The 24,326-nt window shown below is 43.7% G+C and overlaps 1 long non-coding RNA gene across 1 annotated transcript; it reads right to left on the bottom strand.

Annotated features, from left to right (window-relative positions):
• Positions 1–249: 249 nt before the first annotated feature.
• LOC123429801 lies at positions 250–3,323 on the bottom strand. The gene is made up of 2 exons (XR_006622750.1): positions 3,166–3,323; positions 250–531 (listed from the first exon to the last, which is right to left on the bottom strand). It is a non-coding gene; the product is annotated as an uncharacterized LOC123429801 (long non-coding RNA).
• Between the last annotated feature and the right edge of the window lie 21,003 nt (positions 3,324–24,326).

Here is a 24,326-nt window from a genome sequence, read left to right as displayed (position 1 = left end):
TACATGGAATCCATTACACCACGTTACATTTCCCCGTGGGGACACACACAACAACAAAGAAGGATACATGGCGGTCAATCAATGTGTTCGGAGCAGTAGCAAGCTACCAAGGCTCAGTGGAAGCACAAAGAGGCATTTCTCCGTAAAGACAGCTACTAAAGGCATACAACTAGGTGTTGAATCCCACACATACAATGCATTTCAAAACATACACACAATATGTACGATATGTGTAGATACAACATGGCATCACAACACAACTCTACGAATCAAGCATTTATTAAAGACTCATAAGAGCCAACGTAGTGTGATATTACAAACAGGGGTCACATGATCCAACACTCAAGTCATACAAGCATCAAGCGGAAGCACAACATGTCTGGGTACAGAAATCTATTAAAAATGGCTGAAAGAGCCTAAAAAGCTACAACGACCCTATCATAGGAGCCACACCTCTGTCTGGGATTCCCAAGCTAATCCGGTCAACACCGTACACATCATGTAGATCCATTAATGAGATTAATGTCTCCTCTGCAAAAACATAAATTAAGCAACCGTGAGTACAAAGGCACTCAGCAAGACTTACATCAGAACTAGCTACATATGCATCATTGTCAACAAAGGGGGTTGTGGAGTTTAATTGCAGCAAGCCAGCATTGACTCTTGGCTAAACTATACTACGACCATGAACACTTTCTTTGATTTGGGGTAGTGCACACGAGTCCACATATTCACCAAATCAATACACCACTATAGATCCATTCCCGTCTTCCTACAAGAAGGCCATCCATAGCACTCACACTTATCTTGCGTGTTTTAGAGTATCCATTCCAAGTTGTCTATGTACCACATAATGTTTCCAAGTAGTCCATATCCAAGGGCATGTCTATTAGAACAGATTAATTCACCTTGCAGGGGTATACTTCTTCACACACGCTCTCACCACTTATCACCATATGCACGTCATGCATCTCGGCAACCTTCAAGCGGAAGCACTGGCGTTGGCGTCGGCCACGACCTTAACCACGCAAGACCCTAGACCAAGTTTATCGCCTATTTGAGACTGAACCTGCAAGGAAGTCCGGTCGAAGTTTCCTTAACGGCATCAAACGATGTGTGCAGGGTTCCACAAGCCCACCGTCTGGGTGCCACTTGGTACACCGTGCCACTTTGTATCTACCGCATTCAAGCCTACCCCGTCGGGCAGAGCTAAACACGAGCGCCAACACTTTTTCTACAAACACCAGAAACTATTTGCAACTCCTTGACAAAGATCAAGGCGAGTAATAAGTTGAGAGAGTCAATTAAGGATCCCAATGTGCAGTAGTATCTTGTCTTGAATAACATACACATAACTCAGTTCTTAAGGACGGTCCCAATGAGACAACCCGCCATGTACTCCTACATGGCCTCTCATCGCTACCTTTACCAAATCATGTTCACACACTTAACTCTTACACGGTAGGGCATGAACACAACCATTCTGATTCATCATCCAGATGGATCAGACCCGACATGACTCTAAGCATAGTAGGCACAGTAAACAAGTATGGATGAGTAAGCACAACAAGGCTCAAGAAGTTTCTACTCATGCTAAGTGGTTTCAACTATTTACACTGGCAAAAACAGGTCATGCAGAGGAATGGGTTCAAATACGAAAACATGTAGCAATTGAATCGTTGTTGTACTAGTGCAGTAAAAGAGAGCAGGAGCGAGAGAGTGGGTTTATATTTGTATGCTCAAGGGGGGTGTATTGCCTGACAGTTCTGAAAATAGTACTTCTCTTCATTAATGTCAACAGTCACATCGTCGGAACCATCGTTTACCGAGAAGGAACAACACCTAAAAACAAGAGAATAACACATTCAATGCAATGTAGCAAACATGATGTATGATATGGCATGTTAAAGCATTGAATTGACCTATTGCAATAGATAATCATATTAAGCGAAGTGGAATTCAAATATAAATTAAATTCCAACTCCGACTAATATTTATCAAATTGTCCTAACCATCACTTTCCTTACTTAGTGATGTTAGCTTGTTCAAACATGCATGAGCATGGCATAAACAGGTTCCTTGCATTTTTGTGATCATTTTCATATATAATTTAATTTCATTAGAGTTACAGTTTATTTTCTATGAATTTTAGAAATTTTAAGCATTTTTCAAAATAATTAAATCATTTATTGCGCCAGCATGTTGTGAGGGTGAGGTCAGCACATCAACTGAGTTGTCCACGGTTGAACCTGACCAGTGGAGCCCACTGGTCAATGGCCGAGGGCTAAATAAAAATTAAAATTTAATTAAATGAAAAGTTAACAGGGATTGGCCCCACATATAAGTGACTCATTTAGTTAACCGGAGTTAATTATCTTAATGAAATCACCAGCCTAATTGAGTCAGGGACTGGCCCCACCTGTCACTGACCCAGAGAGGTCAACCTCTGCTCAGCGAGGCCAAATCACCGGCGGCTCAACACCAACGAGGCCCGAGACGGAGGAGGGGCCCGGAATCACCCTCCGGCGACCAAAACAACGGCGGAGAGGTTCTATGCGAAGCGCGCGCTCGTGCACATCCAACACAGCAAGCGTCAAGGGTTGCGATCCACTGCAGCGACGACGGCGACAGCGTCCGTGGCGGCCGGAGCACCGCCTCGAGCAGGTGATGGCTGCAGGGCATGTAAAGGCTCGACGATGGGCTCTACGGGACCGTGGGAGCTCTCTGAGCACGATGTCGTGCTCAGACACAAGCCTTGGCTAATGTGGTTGCAGCGTCGCCATGGCCGGCGGCGTGGATCTCTCGGCTCCGGTGGCTATGTCAGCTAGGGTACTCAAACGAGCAGGCAAAATTAGGGGAAAGGATGAGTGGCTCACGGAGGGGCGAATGGAGCCGATTGCATGGTCGGGGGAGGTCTGGAGCGGTCAAATCGATGCCGGCGGTCCTCGGCTACCGGCGACGAGGATGGACTCGATTGCATCGCCTTGGGGCGTGGGAGCCTGAACCCAACGGCTTGACACTCCTCTTCGGGGCTATGGACCTCTCGGACTTGCTTGGGGGAACGCCAAGTGCTCGGGTCCACGACGAACGGCGACGATGCACTCGGTTCCAAGGTGGAAAACGAGAGAGAGAAGGGGAAAGGAAGCAGAGAGAGAGAAGATTGACCTAGAGCCTCGTCCACATCTTCTAGGCCGTGGGATAAGGGTGGAGGAGGCGCCTCCAGCGCGAAGCAGGAGGTGGCACAGCCGGCGCCGTGTCGTCTCTCTCCCTCTGCCTACTGGCAGAGATTGAAGACAGAGGCGACGTGGGTTGGGCCTGCTCCTGTGTTGGGACAGGTAAGTCAGGTGAGCTCCTTTCTTTTATTTCTGTTTTGCAATTTATTTTATTTGTTTGATTTTATTTGAGGCATCAAATCGTTTATAAAGTTTCCGTAAATTTTTATGTGAGCTCACGGAACTAGCACAAGGTCACATGCAAACTTAACTAAATATTTGAACTTTATTTCTTATATAACAGAAATAAATCCAATTCAAATATGTTATTGACTTAAATCCAAAGTCCCAAAATAATTCTTTAAAATATTCCTAAGTTTTGGTTTGATATATAGTTCTTGCTAAAATTTTCAGAACTATTTGAAAGGCCTTTTGGAAACATTGAATACAATTTTGGTGGTTCTTTTCCCTTATATTCAGTTTTGAGGGTTTGATAATTCTCTTAATTCAACTTTCATAAATTTAAATATGATGCATGATGCCCTCAGATGCAACTAATATAGTTATATACAAACAAATATAAGAGGACTAATGAGGTTGTGACAATGTATCATTGGACTAATGAGTTTATTCAAGTACATTTCAGAAAAGTTCAAAGATGCTTTGGCTATAGGATTGTGTGGAGACGCCCTTTGATGCGAGGAAGGAATAGGATTGGTTGAAGTTTCAAGCAAGAATACTCTTCATTTTACACATCGTGAGAAATCATTTTGAGTCCATAGGAAAGCCAATACTATTAAAACGGGATGAGGTATTATGATAAATTGGTTGCTCAAGTGCTTAGAGATAGCCACCAAAAATACTCATCCACTTTCCCACCAAATATATCTGTCACAAGCCACATATGCAAAATTGGTGCCACCAACATTTTCTACTCGGCCATACCGATTTTACACTTAGAAAAAATCCTATGCCAATCCCACCATCTCGGTACAACCAACATTTCCATGGGTGCCATCGAGATTGGGTGACTAACATTCTGTTGAGATAATTTCAAGTTACGGAATTTCCGAGTTTGAAGTCGGTCTCACCAAGTTTGGGAACCAGTCTAGGTCATGGTATCGGTACCACCGAGATTCGTATATCAGTCTCACCGAGAATTCATAAGTTGCCACATTTAGTGCAACTCGGTACCATCGAGATTCATTTCAGTGTCACCGAGTTGGGAAATAATGTTGTAGCGGTTAGGTTTTTGGGGGATGCCTGTATATACCCCTCCACGTACCTCTCATTCGTAGAAGAAGCACTCAGAATGCACTTACACTTGTCAGATCCATTTTTCTCACAAAGAGCCACCTACTCATGTGTTCATATCAAGATATTCTATCCAATCATTTGAACCTTGATTTCTAGCCTCCCCAAGTTGCTTTCCACAAAAACAATCTCTCCTACCCATGCCAAATCTGTGAGAGTGTGATTGAGTGTTGAGTAGACTACCTTTGGTAGCACAAGAGCAAGAAGTTCATGGTTCTACCACATCTATTACCTTTTGGAGGGTGGTGCCTCCTAGATTGGTTAGGTGTCGCTTGGAAGCCTCCTACTTCGTGTTGTGGAGTTGAACCAAGATGTTTGTAAGGGCAACGAAATCGCCTACTTTGTGAAGATCTATCGTGAGTGAGGCTATTCCTGTGTGGACGGAAGCCGTGGTCGAATAGACAAGGCCACTTCTTCATGGACCCCTTGTGGTGGAGCCCTCTATGGACGCTCTCAGCCGTTACCCTCTATGGGTTGAAGTCTCCACTAACATGGATGTATGATAGCGCCACTTGTGGGAACCATGCTAAAAATTGCCGCATCAACCTTTGTGTTTGATCTCCCTACCTTACCCTCTACTTTACACTTGCATGTTTTGCATTCCGCTGCTATACTCTCAGATATGCATGTGTAGGGTGTACTTGACTAGTCATAGTTGCTAAAACTGGCCCACACTAAAATTGGGAAAAGGCTAAGTTTTTATCTTGTCAAGTAGTCTAATCACCCCCCTCTAGACATACTTTCGATCCTACACTTTGTTCGTCTCAGCTCCTAGAATGTCTCTTGTGGTTTTCTTGGGCTTGGTGGCAGCCGATTTCTTGACCTTGGGAGCAGAAGGTTTAGCCTTTGAAGCAGGCTTGCTTGGCGTTGTATCAACCATGAGCTTCCTTTGCTTGGAAGGAGGTGGATTTGGAGCAGGTTCCTCCTCTTCCTCACTCTGCTCAGGGATCCTCATCATGGAGGTTGGTCTACTAGTCACATAAATAGTGGTTTTCCTCTCTCTCTTCTTGGTAGGCTTCTTGGCCAAGGATTTGGTCCTTCCACTTTCACTTGGTTGCTCCGAAGATAGAGACAACCCTCTCTTAGCTGGAACAGACTCTGGAATTTTTCTAGTTGCTGCCCTCTCTGTCCTTTCAGACTGTTTCTGGGATGTGTCTTCATCAAGAACAAAGTCTACATCATCCTCATTTGATTTCATATCTTCCTTGACATAGTAGCTGCCGCCTTGGGCACATCATGAGAACTGGGGGTGCCAGTGTCTTCCGAAGAACTGGCTTCTTGACTAGTGCCAGCACTAAGATCAACCCTTGGTTCCCTGAATGCATTTTGACTATCCTATGAACCTGACATGATTCTGTGCCAAACTGTCCCTACGAATGAATATAGAAGAGTGGAAAAGATAAGCATCACAAAACAAAACCATTTTGCAAAATTGGAACTCAAAATCTTAGTTTCAGAATTCTGCTATGTGGGTTTCGGTTCCACTAAGATTTAGTTCTCGGAGCGTGCGAGACCGACATTCTCCTTAACAGAAACTTGGTCACCTTTTCTGTTTCACCAAAAAAGGTAATTCGCTCTCACCGAGAATGTTCTCAGAAACCCTTAATCCGAATAGGTGGTACCGATTCGTTTGTACTCGGTGCTACCGAGATGCATATAACGGAACCCTAAACCTGAATTTTTTTGTTCGACTAATCTTACGGAGTTTTCTCACGGATATGAATATTTCAATTGGTGGCATAGAGTGGAACTCGTCCTAATGCACATGAATGGGATCTTGGAGCGCAAGAGGAGCCGAATCTTACCCTAACCCCATGAATATTTCACTACGTCGACACCGGTAGGGCTGATTCCTGTTGACGACGACGAACTCCGGCAGCGAGGGCACACGGGCGACAAGTGAGACGGCCGTATACACGAGCGGCGACAACAAAGGGATGCGGGATGCCGAATGTATGAAGATTTTTTCTATTTTAGTTCCGCGAATATATATATATACCCTTCTGCTATCAGTAGCACCTATTCCAAAAAGTTGGTGCCACCTAGTTTCTCAACTGCGAGAGGACACAGAAACTCGATGAGGCCGAGATTTTAAATTCGGTGGTACCAAGGTGCAAAAAGTAGATTAACCCTAGTGCTTTGGTGAAACCGAGTTTTTGGAGTTGGTCACACCGAGTTGCACATGGGAGGTTTTGGAAGTTAGCTCTTGTCGAAACGGAACTCCGAGTGCTCCTCACATAGAGGGTCCGAAAAGTAATTGCTCAAGTTTTGTCATGAACATGTATAGAATTTGTGACAAGAAAGCATAGATAGCTAGAGAGGGATACTTGGCATTCTTGTATATCCAATTGGCCAACGAAAATGAAAGCCAAATAGCAACAATTGGATATCCTCGAGTGAGTAAAAATGTGCATACCAACATGCTCACACAATAAGATGTCAAATAAAACATGGCAAACATGCATAACCACTCTAGTATCTACCAAGCACTTTGGCGACGACAAATGTATGATTATATTGACTTAGGAGCCAAGTAAGAATACTTGATCATATGTCATACTCATTGTTTAAGCACAAGTGGGGTTACCACTTTTACATAAGGCTTTTAATGTGTTCACACCTTGCGAGAAGCTTTGGCTCAAGTCTTAGAATTCTTATTGGTGGATCGATGGCATGGCATGAATCCACTCATCCATACTCCACACCATGAAAAACATCTAGCCTTATTTCTTCACCACGTACTCTACCACATCCACACATATATCTAACTAGCATCAATCCAACCTCTTGTAGAACCACATACATGACACACACTTCTTCCATGCTATGGCCCCGAGACAAACGACGCTTGATTCACGCTCCGACTAGGGGTGAGGAGTGCTCGGCGTCGGGCAGCCGTGCGTGAAGCGGGTGCCATGGACGTCATTAAGCTTGTCGTGGGTTGTAGACGCGGGCACAGGCATGAAGTGGTCGTACAACTCCGAGATCTCTATCCAGTGGAACAACTGCTTCAACAAGTTCTGCATCACGGGAGGCAGCATCATGGAGGCGTAGTTCGTGGACATGTATGCTAGCTTCCCGTGTGTCTCTTTCCAAGAATCCATCCACGAGACTGCCTGCTAGCTAGCTTGTGAGATAGTACTAATATAATCTTGTTTTTTCTATGTCTAAGTAGTCTGTGGCCATCTAATCGATTCTTTATTCTTTTCATTCATCAAGATTTCCCAAGACATCAAACTAATCACAAAATCTCTCTTGTGAAGCTTTGAACTTTCTCTTGCAATACTCTTCAAGAAAAAAAATCTATAAGCATAACTAGTGTAAGAACTAATTTCAAATAGAATACTTGAGTATGTAATATAAAAATAGAAGCAGAATTCAAAATTTTCATTTTTTTGCCTGGTAGATAATTTAGTGTGTGAGATACGCTCCAAATTTCAGCTCATTTGGACATATGATTACATGTTAGCAAAAAAGACAAATTGGGTCAAAACAATACATGACCAGTAAACATTTTTTACAAACACCAAATTTGTCTTTTTTGCCGAGGGATACTCAGAAGTCCAAATGATCTGAAATTTGGAGCGCACCTCACACAACAAATTCTCTACCATGTAGAAAAATAGATTTTAATTTTTTTTCTAGTATTTGTTTTGATTTTTTTATGGATTGAAGGTGCAGGTTAGCATGGGCACCGAATCGCTGTTGTGTGTAATGATTTACTTTTTTGACCTTGTCATCCTTTTCTCTTGAATTTTCAGGATGAGATACGAAAAGAAATCTGAGAAGGTTTGCGAGTTTATTTCATGATGAACAAGAGAACGATGAAGCTTTACGACATAATTAGATGTGATTGCTAGTTGTATGTGTTGGATGTCATGTGATGTGAGATAATATGTTTGTGTTGGGGATCCATGGTGATGACCATCTATGAGAGGAAAGATTGAATCTAAATACCCTTGTAGATCGCTAAGCGGAAGCGTTCAAGAATGCGGTTGATGTAGTGGTACGTCTTCGTGATCCAATCACCAACCGTCCCGCAATCTCCCAATCAAGTGCCAAACGGACGACACCTTCGCGTTCAGCACACTACAGCTTGGTGACGCCTTCACCTCCTCGATCCAGTGAGCGATGGTGAAGTAGCAGCCCGAGTCCTCCGACAGCACGACGGTGTGGTGATGTTTTGGTGGTAACAACTCAGCAGGACTTTGTCGTGGGGTATTTGTAGGAGAGAACTACGAGGGACAGGAAGTGCAGTGCCATGGCAAGATTGTCGTGTAGATGCCCTCTCTCTACCTCTCTTTATATAGGGGGAAGGGAGAGGGGAGGGCTCCCTAGGGTTTCCCCTAGGGGCCGGCGGGCTGCGGGCTACGGTGCCCCCTCTCCTTGGCCCATGAGCCCCCCAACAATTGTCGGGTCCTCCTGAAACCCCTTTCGGCACTTCGTGAATCCCTCAGTACACCTCAGAACACTTCCGGACTCTGATGACCTTCATCTTATATATCAATCTTCACCTCCTTACTATTCTGTAGTTCCTCGTCACATCTGGGATCTCTTCCAGGATTCCGAACAACCTTCGATCACCAAAACTATGACTCAATTATGCTTATACCGTCACCAAACCTTAAGTGCCTAGACCTACGGGTTCGAGAACTATGCACAGATGACAGAGACACTCTCCGGTGAATAACCAATAGCGGGACCTGGATGCCCATATTGGCTCCTACATATTCTATGAAGATATTTCATCCGTCGAACCTCGGTGTCAAGGATTCAAACAATCCCGTATGCTATTCCCTTTGTCCATCGGCATATTACTTGCCCCATATCCGATCGTCGGTATCTGCATAGCTAGCTCAATCTCGTTACCGGCAAGTCTCTTTACTCATTCCGTAATACAAAATCCCATGACCAACTCCTTAGTCACATTGCTTGCAAGCTCATTGTGATGTTGTATTACCGAGTGGGACCAGAGATACCTCTCCATCATACAGAGTGACAAATCCCACTCTCAATTCACGCCAACCCAACATACACACTCGGAGATACCTGTAGAGCACCTTTATAGTCACCTAGTTACGTTGTGACGTTTTATACACACAAGGCATTCCTCCGGTGTCCCGGAGTTGCATGTTCTCATGGTCATAGGAACAAATACTTGACATTTAGAAAACAGTAGAAGTAAACTGACACGATCATATGCTACATTTATAGTTTGGGTCTTGTCCATCACATCATTCTCCTAATGATGTCATCCCGTTATCAAATGACAAGTCATGTCTATAGTCAGGAAACCTTGCCCATCTTTGATCAACGAGCTAGACCATTATAGGCTTACTAGCGACAGTGTGTTGTCTATGTATCCACACATGTACTTGAGTTTCCAATCAATACAATTCTAGCATGGATAATAAACGATTATATTGAACAAGGAAATATAATAATAATTACTTTATTATTGCCTCTAGGGCATATTTGCAACAGTCTCCCACTTGCACTAGAGTCAATAATCTAGCTCACATCACTATGTGACTTACATTGTAATGAATCTAACACTCATACAGTTCTGGTTTTGATCATGTTTCGGTCGTGGAAGAGGCTTACTCAATGGGTGTGCAACATTCAGATTCGTGTGCACTTTGCAAATATTTATGTCCACCCCTATGATGTAATCGCGGATGGAATTGAAGCGTCGCTTTATGTGTCTGGTCCTCTTGTGAAACCTTGATTCCTTGGCTAGAGCAATGGCACCCGTGTTATCACAGAACACAGTCATTGGATCCAGGGCACTTGTCACAACTCAAATATCTGTCATGAACTCCTTCATCCAGACACCTGCCTTAGGCGCCTCCGAGGCAGCCATGTACTCCGCTTCACATGTAGAATTGGCTACTACGCTTTGCTTGAAACTACACCACCTTCCGCACCTCCATTGAGAATATACATGTATCCGGTTTCCGACTTTGAGTCATCCGGATCAGTGTCAAAGCTTGCATCAATGTAACCCTTTACGACAAGCTCTTGATTACCTCCATACATGAGAAACATTTCCTTAGTCCTTTTCAGATACTTCAGAATATTCTTGACTATTGTCCAGTGTTCCATTCCTGGATCACTTTGAAACCTTCCCGCCATACTTATGGCAAGGCTGACATCTGGTCTTGTGCATAACATTGCATACATGATAGAGCCTATGGCAGAAGCATAGGAGACGACACTCATCTTTTCTCAATCTTCTGCAGTCAATAGGCATTGAGTCTTACTCAACTTCGGACCTTGCAACACACACAAGAACCCTTTCTTGGACTGATCCATTTTGAACTTCTTCAAAACTTTGTCAAGGTGTGTGCTCCATGAAAGTCCTATTAAGCGTCTCGATCTATCTCTATAGATCTTGATGCCTAATATGTAAGCACCTTCTCCTAGGTTCTTCATTGAAGAACTCTTGTTTGAGTAATCCTTTACGCTTCCCAAAAATTATATATTGTTTCCTATCAGCAATATGGCATCCACATATAACATTAGAAATTCTATAGAGCTCCCACTCACTTTCTTGTAAATACAACCTTCTCCATAAACTTGTATAAACCCAGACGCCTTGATCACCTCATCAAAACGCTGATTCCAACTCCGAGATGCTTGCACTATTCCATAAATGGATCGCTGGAGTTTGCACACTTTGTTAGCATTCTCTGGATCGACAAAACCTTCTCGTTGCATCATATACAACTCTTCCTTAAGGAAACTGTTAAGGAACGTTGTTTTGACATCCATCTGCCAAATTTCATAATCGAAAAATGCAGCTACTGCTAACATGATTCCGACGGACTTAAGCATCACTAGGGTGAGAAAGTCTCATCATAGTCAACTCCTTGAACTTGTGAAAACCCCTTTGCCACAAGTCGAGCTTTATAGACGGTGATATTACCGTCGGGGTCCGTCTTCTTCTTAAAGATCCATTTATGTTGAATGGCCTTTCTCCCTTCAAGTAATTCTTCCAAAGTCCACACTTTGTTTTCATACATGGATCCTATCTCGAATTTCATGGCCTTTAACCATTTGTTGGAATTCGGGCCCACCATCGCTTCTCCATAGCTCGTAGGTTCATCGTTGTCCAACAACATGACTGTTAAGACAGGGTTATCATACCACTCAGGAGCGGTGCGCGCCCTTGTCGACCTACAAGGTTCGATAGCAACTTGATATGAAGCTTCATGATCATCATTAGTAGCTTCCACTTCAAATGATATAGGCTCCATAGAAATAACTTTCTGTGATGCGCTACTCTCCGGTTGAAGCAAAGGTTCAATAACCTCATCAAATTCTATCTTCCTCCCACTCAATTCTTTAGAGAGAAATTGTTTATCAAGAAATGTTTCGTTTTTAGCGACAAACACTTTGCCTTCAGATCTGAGATAGAAGGTGTACCCAACTGTCTCTTTTGGGTATCCTATGAAGACACATTTCTTTGCTTTGGGTTCCAGCTTTTCAGGCTGAAGCTTTTTAACATAAGGGTATCCCCAAACTTTAAGAAATGACAACTTTGGTTTCTTGCCAAACCACAGTTCCTAAGGTGCATCTCAACGGATTTTGATGGTGAACTATTTAAAGTGAATGCAAGTGTCTCTAATGCATAACCCCAAAATGATAACGGCAAATCGGCAAGTGACATCATAGAATGCACCATATCCAATAAAGTACGATTATGATGTTCGGATACACCATTACACTGTGGTGTTTGAGGTGGTGTCAACTATGAAACAATTCTACATTGTCTTAAGTGAGTGCCAAACTCATAACTCAGATATTCTCCTCCTCGGTCAGATCTTAGGAATTTGATCTTCTTGTTATGATGATTCTCCACTTCACTCTGAAATTGCTTGAACGTTTCAAACATTTTAGAATTGTGTTTAATTAAGTAAATATACCCCTATCTACTCAAGTCATTGGTGAAGATGAGAAAATAACGATATCCACCCCGCACATCAATGCTCATCGAACGGCACACGTCAGTATATATGATTTCCACTAAGTCACTTGCTCGCTCCATTGTTCGTGAGAACGGAGTTTTGGTCGTCTTGCCCATGAGGCATGGTTCACATGTGTCAGGTGATTCAAAATCAAGTGACTCCAAAAGTCCATGAGCATGGAGTTTCTTCATGTGCTTTACACCAATATGATCCAAGCGGCAGTGCCACAAGAAAGTGGTACTATCATTATTGACTCTACATCTTTTGGCCTCAATGTTACGAACATGTGTGTCATTACTATCAAGATTCAATAGAAACAAACCCCTCACACTGGGTGCATGACCATAAAAGATATCACTCATATAAATAGAACAACCCATTATTCTCTGATTTAAATGAGTAACCGTCTCGCAAAAAACAAGATCTAGAAATAATGTTCATGCTTGACACAGGCACTAAATAACAATTATTCAGGTTCATCACTAATCCTGATGGTAACTAAAGTGAGAGCATGCCGACGACGAACGCATCAACCTTGGGACCATTTCCCACGCGCATTGTCACTTCATCCTTCGCCAACCTCCATCTATTCCGCAATTCCTGTTTTGAGTTCAAAATGTGAGCAACCAAACCGGTATCAAATACCCACGCACTACAACGAGAGTTGGTGAGGTACACATCAATAACATGTATATCATATATATCTTGTTTGGCATTGGCTGCCTTCTTGTCAGCCAGATACTTGGGGCAGTTTCGCTTCGAGTGATTAGTCCCCTTGCAATGATAGCACTTAGTTTCTGGCTTGGGCCCAACCTTGGGTTATTTTACGGGAGGGGCAACAGCTTTGCCACTCTTCTAGAAGTTACCTTTCTTGCCCTTACCATTTTTATTGAAACTGGTGGTCTAATTGACCATCAACGCTTGATGTTCCTTCTGGATTTCTGACTCAGCGACTTTCAACTTCGCAAACAGCTCGTCAACTGATTTATTCACCCCTTGCATGTTGTAGTTCAACACAAAGCTTTTGTAGCTAAGTGGTAGTGATTGGAGAACTTTGTGAGTGATTGCCTCTCGTGGGAGAACAATTTCCAACTCACCAGATGGTTGGCATACCGAGACATTCTGAGTACATGCTCACTGACGGACCCGTTCTCCTCCATCTTGCAAGCATAGAACTTATCAGAGGTCTCATACCTCTCGATCTGGGCATTCTTCTCAAAGATAAACTTCAATTCCTGGAACATCTCATATGCTCCATGATGTTCAAAATGCCCTTAAAGTCCCGGTTCTAAGCCATACAAGATTGCACATTGAACTACTAATTAGTCATCCAGACGCGACTGCCAGACGTTCAACGTCTTCAGTCGCCGGGAAGAGGGATGCATCAAGGACATAGCTCTTCTAGGAAACCATGAGGACTAGCCTCAGATTACGGGCCCAGTCAACAAAGTTGCTCCCATCATCTTTCAGCTTAGCTTTCTCTAGGAACGCATTAAAATTCAGGGGTGCTACTGTGCGAGCCATTGATCTACAACATAAATTTGCAAAGATTACTTAGACTATTGTTCAAGATAATGAGTTTAGTTAATCATATTACTAAAAACTCCCACTCAAATTAACATCCCTCTAGTCATTCGAGTGACACATGATCCAAATCCATCAGCCCAAGTCCGATCATCACGTGAGATGAGTTGGTTTCAATGGTGAACATATTCATGTTGATCATATCAACTATATGACTCATGTTTGACCTTTCGGTCTCTTGTGTTCCGAGGTCATGTATGTACATGCTAGGCTCGTCAATTTTAACCCGAGTGTTCTGCGTGTGCAAACTGTCTTGCACCCGTTGTATGTGAATGTAGAGTCTATCACACCCGATCATCACGTCGTGTCTTGAAACGACGAACTTTCGCAATGGTGCTCACTCGGGGAGAACACAATTTTATGTTGAAACTTAGTGAGGGATCACCTTATAATGCTACCATCGTCCTAAGCAAAACAAGGTGCATATAAAGGATTAACATCACATGCAAATCATAAGTGACTAGATATGGCCATGATCTTGTGCTTTTGATCTCCACCTCCAAAGCACCGGCATGATCTTCATCTTCACCGACGCCACACCATGATCTGGATCATCATGATCTCCATCATTGTGCTGCCATCGAGGTTGTCGCGCCATCTATGCTTGTACTACTATTGCTACTAATTTAGCAATAAAGTAAAGCATCATTAAGCGCTCAAAAATAAAGACAACCCTATGCCTCCTCCCGGTTGTCGTAGCATCGACATGCAAGTCGATATTAACTATTACAACATGATCATCTCATACATCAAATATATCACATCGTGTCATTGGCCATATCATATCACATGCATACCCTGCAAAAACAAGTTAGACGTCCTCTAATTTGTTGTTGCATGTTTTACGTGGCTGCTATGGGTATCTAGCAAGAATGTTTCTTAGCAACACAAAACCACAACGGTGATATGCAAGTTGCTATTTAACCTTCTACAAGGACCTCCTTTTGTCGAATCCGATTCAACTAATGTAGGAGAGAAAGAAACCCGCCAGCCATCTTTATGCAACAAGTTGCATGTTAGTCGATGGAACCGGTCTCTCGTACGTGGACGAGTAAAGTTGGTCCGGGCCAATTCATCCAAAAATACCGCTGAATCAAGAAAATACTAAGGAGGGAAGCAATCTGAATATCAACACCCACAAACTCCTTTGTGTTCTACTCGAGATGTCATCTATGCATAGACCTAGCCATGATACCACTGTTGGGGAATGTTGCATGGGAAACAAAAAATGTCCTACTTGCAAACAGTATCCATGGTGTTGACCATCTATGAGAGGAGACATTGAATCTACATATATACCTTGTAGATCGCCAAGCGGAAGCGTTCAAGAATGTGGTTGATGTAGTGGTACGTCTACCCAATCCAATCACGAATCGTCCCGCAATCTCCCGATCAAGTGCCAAATGGACGACACCTCCGCGTTCAACACACGTACAGCTTGGTGACGCCTTCACCTCCTCAATGCAGTGAGCGATGGTGAATTAGCTGCCCGAGTCCTCCGGCAGCACAACGGCGTGGTGAGGTGTTGGTGGTGACAGCTTAGCAGGGCTTTGTGGTGGGGCATTTGAAGGAGATAACTACGAGGGAGAGGAGGTGCAGCGCCGCGACAAGATTGTCGTGTAGCTGCCCTCTCTCTACCTCTCTATATATAGGGGGAAGGGAGAGGGGAGGGCGCCCTAGGATTTCCCGTAGGGGCCGGCGGCCAAGGTAGGGGAGGGGCGGCGGCTAGGGTTGGGTGGCCCCTCCCACTTGGGTGCCTTATCATCTAAGTTGGGATGGCGGTGATACGTCTCCGTCGTATCTACTTTTCCGAACTCTTTTGCCCTTGTTTTGGACTCTAATTTGCATGATTTGAATGGAACTAACCCGGACTAATGTTGTTTTCAGCAGAATTGCCATGCTCTTGTTTTTGTGCAGAAATAAAAGTTCTCGGAATGACCTGAAAATTTACGGAGAATTTTTCTGGAATTAATGAAAAATACATGCGCAAAGATCCACCAGAGGAGGTGAGCCAGTGGGCCACAAGCCCAAGTGGCGCGACCACCCCCCTGGCCGCACCTGGCAGGCTTGTGGGGCCCAAGAGGCTCCACCGCCTCCAATCTCAGCTCTATATATTCTGTTTCACCCGAAAAAAATCAGAGAGAAGGATTCATCGCGTTTTATGATACGGAGGCGCCGCCACCTCCTGTTCTTCATCTGGAGGGCAGATCTGGAGTCCGTTCTGGGCTCCGGAGAGGGGAAGTCGTCGCCATCGTCATCATCAACCCTCCTCCATCGCCAATTCCATGATGCTCTTCACCGTTCGTGAGTAATATCATCGTAGGCTTGCTGGACGGTGATGAGTTGGGTGAGATCTATCATGTAATCGAGTTAGTTTTGACGGGGATTGATCCCTAGTATCCACTACGTTCTGAGATTGATGTTGCTACTACTTTGCCATGCTTAATGCTTGTCACTAGGGCTTCTGGGGTCCACGTGGCACCACCGCCCCCAAACTCAGCTCTATATCTTCCGTTTCGCCTCGAAAAAAAAAATCACAGAGAAGGTTTCATCGCGTTTTGCGATACGGAGGCGCCGCCACATCCTGTTCTTCATCTGGAGGGCAGATCTGGAGTCCGTTTCGGGCTCCGGAGAGGGGAATCGTCGCCATCGTCATCATCAACCTTTCTCCATCGACAATTCCATGATGCTCTTCATCGTTCGTTAGTAATCTCATCGTAGGCTTGCTGGACGGTGATGAGTTGGATGAGATCTATCATGTATCGAGTTAGTTCTTGACGGGGATTGATCCCTAGTATCCACTATGTTCTAGATTGATGTTGCTACTACTTGGCTATGCTTAATGCTTGTCACTAGGGCCCGAGTGCCATGATTTCAGATCTGAACCTATTATGTTGTCGCCAATATATGTGTGTTTTAGATCCTATCTTGCAAGTTGTAGTCACCTACTATGTGTTATGACCCGACAACCCCGGAGTGACAATAGCCGGAACCACTTCCGGAGATGACCATAGTATGAGGAGTTCATGTATTCACCAAGTGTTAATGCATTGGTCCGGTTCTTTATTAAAAGGAGAACCTTAATATCCCGTAGTTTCCATTAGGACCCCGCTGCCACAGGAGGGATGGACAATAGATGTCATGCAAGTTCTTTTCTCTAAGCACGTATGACTACATACGGAATACATGCCTACATTAGATTGACGAACGGGATCTAGTTACTTATCTCTCCGTGTTATAGCTGTTACATGATGAATCACATCTGGCATAATCATCCATCACCGATCCAATGCCTACGAGTCTTTTACTACTGGTCCTTGCTACGTTACTTTGCCGCTACTACTGTTACTGCTGCTGTTGTTACTCTGTTGCTACTGCTATTACTTTGCTGCTTCTAGTTACTGTTGCTACTGCTGCTATCATACTACCTTGCTACTGATACTTTGCTGCAGACACTAAATCTTTGAGGTGTGGTTGAATTGACAACTCAACTGCTAATACTTGAGAATATTTTTTCGCTTCCCCTTGAGTCAAATCAATAAATTTGGGTTGAATACTCTACCCTCGAGAACTGTTGCGATCCCCTATACTTGTGGGTTATCAAGACCTTTTTCTGGCGCCGTTGCCGGAGAAGCACAACTATATTCTCTGAGTCACTTGAGATTTTCGTCTGCTGGTCGCTATGAGGAATCTGATAGATCCAAGAACTAAAGTCTTTCCTTCCACTATGAGGACAGGTAAGGAACTGCCATCTAGCTCTGCACTTGATTCACCTTCAGTTATGAGTAAGTTTGCGACATCACCTCCTGCTAGAAATCTTGATATGTCGCCTGTGCTTGATGATGCTACTTCTGCTGCCCATGATGCTTATGATGAAGCTATGCTTGATACTGCTTTGCCTTATGATGCTATGCTTGATACTGCTTTGCCTTATGATGCTATGCCTGATACTGCTTTGCCACTAGGTGCATTCCTTGATGCACAAATTGCTAGAGTTGCTACTAGATGTGATGATACTTCTGAAACTGCTGATACTATTGAAGTAGAACCTGCTATTTTGCCTGCTAGAACTAGCTCTCCTAGACCTGATATGCCTGTTATGCCTGAACGTTATGTTATGGAGGGAGACATAGCTGAGGACTTTCTTGCGTGTAAGGATAGCTATGATGTTGAGAAATTACTATGCAAGTGGAAATAAAAATCTCTGAACGCTAGGATGAAATACGACTCGAAGTTTGCTACTTCGCTTATCTTTGTGACTGGCAAGGATTATGAATTCTCTGTCGACCCTGAGTTAATCACTCTGATCGAATCTGATCCTTTTCACGGTTTTGAGTCTGAAACGGTTGTAGCCCATCTTACCAAACTGCACGATATAGCCACCCTATTCACTAGTGAGGAAAAGATGTGCCACTACTATATCCTCAAGTTGTTTCCTTTCTCGCTAAAGGATGATGCTAAGACTTGGTTCACTTCTCTTGCTCCTGGTTGTGTGCGTAGCCCCCAGGATATGGTCTACTACTTCTCTGAAAAATATTTTCCTACCCATAAGAAGCAAGCTGTCTTGCAGGAAATATACAACTTTGTGCAAGTTGAAGAAGAGAGTCTCCCACAAGCTTGGGGGAGGCTCGTCGAGCTACTGAATGCTTTGCCTGATCACCCTCTTGAGAAGAATGAAATACTTGATATCTTCTATAATGGACTTACCGATGCTTCTAAAGACCACCTAGATAGTTGTGTTGGTTGTGTTTTTAGGGAACGAACTGTAGAACAAGCTAAGATCCTATTGAATAACATCTTGTGCAATGAGAATGCTTGGACTATTCCCGAACCACCTCCTAAACCAACTCCAAAGAAAAGAGGTATTCTATTCCTCAGTCCTGAAGATATGCAAGAAGCCAAGAAATCTATGCGAGAGAAAGGCATTAAATCTGAAGATGTCAAAAATATACCACCTATCGAAGAGATCCATGGTCTTGATAACCCGATACAGGTAGTAGAAGTAAATTCTCTGCGTAGGTTTGATGAGAGTGATATTCCTTTTGATAAACCTGCTAGCCTATGCATGGATGAATTTGGTAACTTTGTTGCCAAACAACAGAGCTTCAATAATTATGTTAGCAGACAATTGGAACAGAATGCTCGTATGCTTAGTCATTTAAGTTCTTGTGTGGACAGAAATGTCAATGATCTTAAGATTCTGGGTAAACATGCCTCTATGGTTACTACTCAAGTAGAACAAGTACTTAAGGCTCAAAATGACTTGCTCAATGAGTTGAATGACAATTCTGTCAGAGTCGTCACTAGAGGCGGTAGAATGACCCAGGAACCTTTGTATCCTGAGGGTCATCCAAAGAGAATTGAACAAGATTCTCAAGGAGTTAGCACTAATGCACCTAGTCATCCTAGAAACAAGAAAAAATATGATAGGAAGCTGCACGCTAGCAACCCTGTTGCTGCTACACCTGAGAGTCCAAACGATGTCTCTGTCTCGGATGCTGAAACACAATCTAGTGATGAACATGAGCCTAATGACAATATCAATAGTGATGTTCATGATAATGCTCAACCTAGCGATGATAAGGATGTGGAGATTGAACAAGTTGATCTTGATAACCCACAACCTAAGAATAAGAGATACGATAAGAATGACTTCACTGCTAGGAAGCATGGTAAAGAAAGGGAACCATGGGTATAGAAACCAATGCCCTTTCCTCCCAAACCATCCAAGAAAAAGGATGATGAGGATTTTGAGCGCTTCGTTGAAATGATCAGGCCTGTCTCTTCTGCAAATGCGTTTAACAGATATGCTCAAAATGTCTCTGTATGCTAAGTACATGAAGGATATTGTGACTAATAAGAGGAGGATACCTGAGGTTGAGATTTCCACCATGCTCGCTAATTATACCTTCAAGGGTGGAACTCCCAAGAAACTAGGTGATCCCGGTGTACCCACTATACCTTGCTCCATTAAAGGTAACTACGTTAGAACTGCTTTATGCGACCTTGGAGCCGGTGTTAGGGTTATGCCTCTCTCTCTTTATCGTAGACTTGAACTAGATAAGTTGACACCCACTGAAATCTCTCTGCAAATGGCCGACAAATCAACTGCTTTCCCTATCGGCATTTGCAAGGATGTGCCTGTTATGGTTGCTAACGTCACTATCTTAACAGACTTTGTTATCTTGGATATTCCCGAGGACGATGCCATGGATGTCATCCTTGGAAGACCCTTTTTAAATACTGCAGGGGCTGTTATAGATTGCAACAAAGTCAATGTCACTTTCCATGTAAACGGTAATGAGCATACGGTGCACTTTCCGAAGAAACAATATCGAGTACATTGCATCAATGCTATCGAAAAAACTTCATCGATTCTTATTGGGAGCTTTGAATGCCCTATTCCTCCTATTAAGATGAAGTATGATTTGCTTGTTGGGGAAATACACATCCCCATTGAGGTGACCTAGTGACTATTTGGAAATTCTCCGTTCTCTTTTGCGATTCGAAAAGGTTTGTCGAGGAGACTTGATCAACCTCACTGATGGATTTCTTTCGATGACCATGAGATTGATGAATCGAGGAGTCACAAACCTCTGTTCCAAGCTTTCACCTTTGGTTGCTTAGAAGAAAAATGATATATTTAGTTTAGTTTTCCCTATTTTCTGTTTTAGCGTCCGGTGGAAAAGTACACGGAAAATAAAGGTTCTCCGAACGCCGTGAAAATCAAGTATGATTTTTTCTGGATTTTTAAAAAAATACTGAGACAAAGAGCTTGTCTGGGGGCTGCACCAGTGGGCCACAAGCCTTGGAGGCGCGGCCACCCCCCTGGCCGCACCACCCAGGCTTGTGGGCCCACAGGCACCCCCTCCACTCATTCTTGCTCTCATCTCGTTCTCCTCCCTCCAGAAAAAATCGTTCCGCAGATCAAACCCGTGTTCTTGCTCGTCTTGCTGGGATTTTCGATCTCTTTGCTCAAAGCACCATTCTCCGAACTGTTTTGGGGAAATTACTCCTTGGTAAGTGACTCCTCCGTTGGTCCAATTAGTTTTTTCTCTAGTGCCTTATACTTCACGTATTTTTGCTGCCTTGGTGACCATGTTCTTGAGCTTTGCATGCTAATTTTAGCTGGTCCCAAGTAGTTTTGATGCGTAATATGGCCTCTAGGCACTTGTGGGAGTAGTTGCTATGAGTTTCGTTGAGTCTTATTCACTTTTCCTTAGAGTCACTAAAAATTTCAGAAATTTTCAGAGATAGAAAAAGGAAAAGATGAGGAGGTTCTTAAGAGGCTCTTCAAGCCGTGACCCCAAGGATGATGGAAGTGAGAAGAAGCCCAAGTATCTGGTCCCTCGAGTCGCAGAAGTTCGAGCGTCCGAGTGGCCAAGCGACGTGTTCTTACACGCCGCTGGAATTTATGAGGACTTCTATCACTTGGTGGAGAACACAGGCCTTACCGCCTTCGTTGAAGATAAGTGTCCGCAATACCTCCTCCTCACTAATATCTTCGTACAAAGCTTTAACTTCTATCCGAGGAAGAATCCTCCTATGGTTGAGTTTAAACTTTATGATATCCCCCAGCGCATGTCACTCCAGGATTTTTGCAGTGTTTGCAAATTGCCTTTTGTTGGGGATATTCATGAACCTCGTCCATGGGACTTGGAAGCTTTCATCGATACAGTTGTTGTAGGAGAGGAGATAGGAGTGTCTTGCGCTAGAGCTGCTAGCATACATTTTCTCGTGCTTCGGTACTTCTCACTTTTTGTGGGAAAATGTTTGATTGGTCGTGGGAAAGCTGGGTCACTTAGTTCCCGAGATCTCGCGGTCTTGCACGAAGCCCTTTATAATGATAAAACTTATAGCTTGGGCGCTATAGTAGCTCAACGGTTGAACACGAACCGTTCTAAGGGCATTGTCTATGGAGGTATCTATGCTACTCGTCTTGCTAGACACTTTGAGATACCTATTAGACTGGAGGAGGAAGAAGAGATTCTTCTTCCTGAGAGATATCTAGATTACGATAGCATGGTTCGCCATGACTTTCCTGATAGAGATACAAACAGAAGGATGATTTATAACCTGGTATTTCATCAGGGTACTCGTGAAACTATTACTTTTCCTGCTCCTTCTCTGTTCAATCTTCATGCGGGCAGGTACATTATTATGCCCTCGGACATATACGCATATTGGGGCTTAGCCCAACCATAGGTGCCTGTGCCCGAGCCGCCAGTCGAGTACCAGAGGCCAGTTTATCAGTGGGAGCCAGAGGAGCTCACACAGCAGTGGCATCCTCAGTCCACTCCAGAGTACCCCGGAGCTGGTTATTTCCCTCCTTGGGAGTAGACCAACTTAGGCCAAAAGCCTAAGCTTGGGGGAGTACGTGTTCTCACCGACTTTACATTCTTTCTTATGCTTTCACTTTGTTCGTCGGTGTTCACACTTTGCCACCATATCATGCATGCTAGTTTATTTTCTTTTTTTTCTCGTTTTCGTTTATAGTATGTGTAGCGTGGAAGATGTTGAGAACTCTTAGTCATTGCGTTGATAATGAAAGCACGCCACCCCAAATTAGTATCTCTGTTTTCAAAGCTTGAGCTCTGGCACCTCTGCAAATCAATGCTTCCCTTTGCGAAGGGCCTGTCTATTTATGTTCATGTTGAGTCATCCTCCTCTTATAAAAGCACCAATTAGAGAGCACCTCTGTCGTTTTTATGCTTTGCTTTTAACTGTGTTGAGTATGACTGTGACTGGATCTTCTTTGCCATGAATTACAATGTTTAGTCAGCCCTTGGTCTTTGAAGGTGCTCTGCATTTATGTTTTGCGGTCTCAGAAAGAGCTAGCGAGATACCATCTGTTCGTACTGCTTCATGTTGTTTTGGTTGAAGTGTTGACATTTGAGGCTTATTATTATTTGCTCGCTAGTTGATTATGCCATTGATGTGAGCTTACCGTGAGACCTAGATGTCATTTTCTTATGTGGTTTGCTTGTGATCTTGCTGAAATTCTGGTTATGAGTTAGACATAGTTGCTACTACAAGATCAAACAGAGTTCGTCAAAGTTTTTCTTTTGTCTCTTTCAGTTTGTCAACTGAATTGCTTGAGGACACGCAAGGCTTTAAGCTTGGGGGAGTTGATACGTCTCCGTCGCATCTACTTCTCCGAACTCTTTTGCCCTTGTTTTGGACTCTAATTTGCATGATACGAATGGAACTAACCCGGACTAACGCTGTTTTCACCAGAATTGCCATGGTGTTGTTTTTGTGCAGAAATAAAAGTTCTCGGAATGACCTGAAAATTTACGGATAATTTTTCTGGTCCACCACAGGAGGTGAGCCAGTGGGCCACAAGCACAGATGGTGCGGTCACCCCCCTGGCCGCACCTAGCAGGCTTGTGGGGCCCACGAGGCTCCACCGCCTCCAATCTCAGCTCTATATATTCTGTTTCGCCCGGGAAAAAAATCAGAGAGAAGGATCCATCGCGTTTTATCATACGGAGGCGCCGCCACCTCCTGTTCTTCATCTGGAGGGCAGATCTGGAGTCCGTTTTGGGCTCCGGAGAGCGAAAATCATCGCCATCGTCATCATCAACCTTCCTCCATCGCAAATTCCATGATGCTCTTCACCGTTCGTGAGTAATCTCATCGTAGGCTTGCTAGACGGTGATGAGTTGGATGAGATCTATCATGTAATCGAGTTAGTTTTGACGGGGATTGATCTCTAGTATCCACTATGTTCTGAGATTGATGTTGCTACTACTTTGCCATGCTTAATGCTTGTCACTAGGGCCCGAGTGCCATGATTTCAGATCTGAACCTATTATGTTGTCACCAATATATGTGTGTTTTAGATCCTATCTTGCAAGTTGTAGTCACCTACTATGTGTTATGACCCGCCAACCCCGGAGTGACAATGGCCGGAACCACTCCCGGAGATGACCATAGTATGAGGAGTTCATGTATTCACCAAGTGTTAATGCGTTGGTCCGGTTCTTTATTAAAAGGAGAACCTTAATATCCCGTAGTTTCCATTAGGACCTCGCTGCCACGGGAGGGATGGACAATAGATGTCATGCAAGTTCTTTTCCCTAAGCACGTATGACTACATATAGAATACATGCCTACATTAGATTGACGAACGAGAGCTGGTTACTTATCTCTCTGTGCTATAGCTGTTACATGATGAATCACATCTGGCATAATCATCCATCACCGATCCAATGCCTATGAGTCTTTTACTACTGGTCCTTGC

The sequence above is a fragment of the Hordeum vulgare genome, chromosome 2H (genome assembly GCF_904849725.1).
Source record: "Hordeum vulgare subsp. vulgare chromosome 2H, MorexV3_pseudomolecules_assembly, whole genome shotgun sequence".
NCBI classification, from domain to species: Eukaryota; Viridiplantae; Streptophyta; class Magnoliopsida; order Poales; family Poaceae; genus Hordeum; species Hordeum vulgare.
Note: the sequence above shows the minus strand (reverse complement) of the source record. Positions and strands in the feature narration are given on the sequence as shown.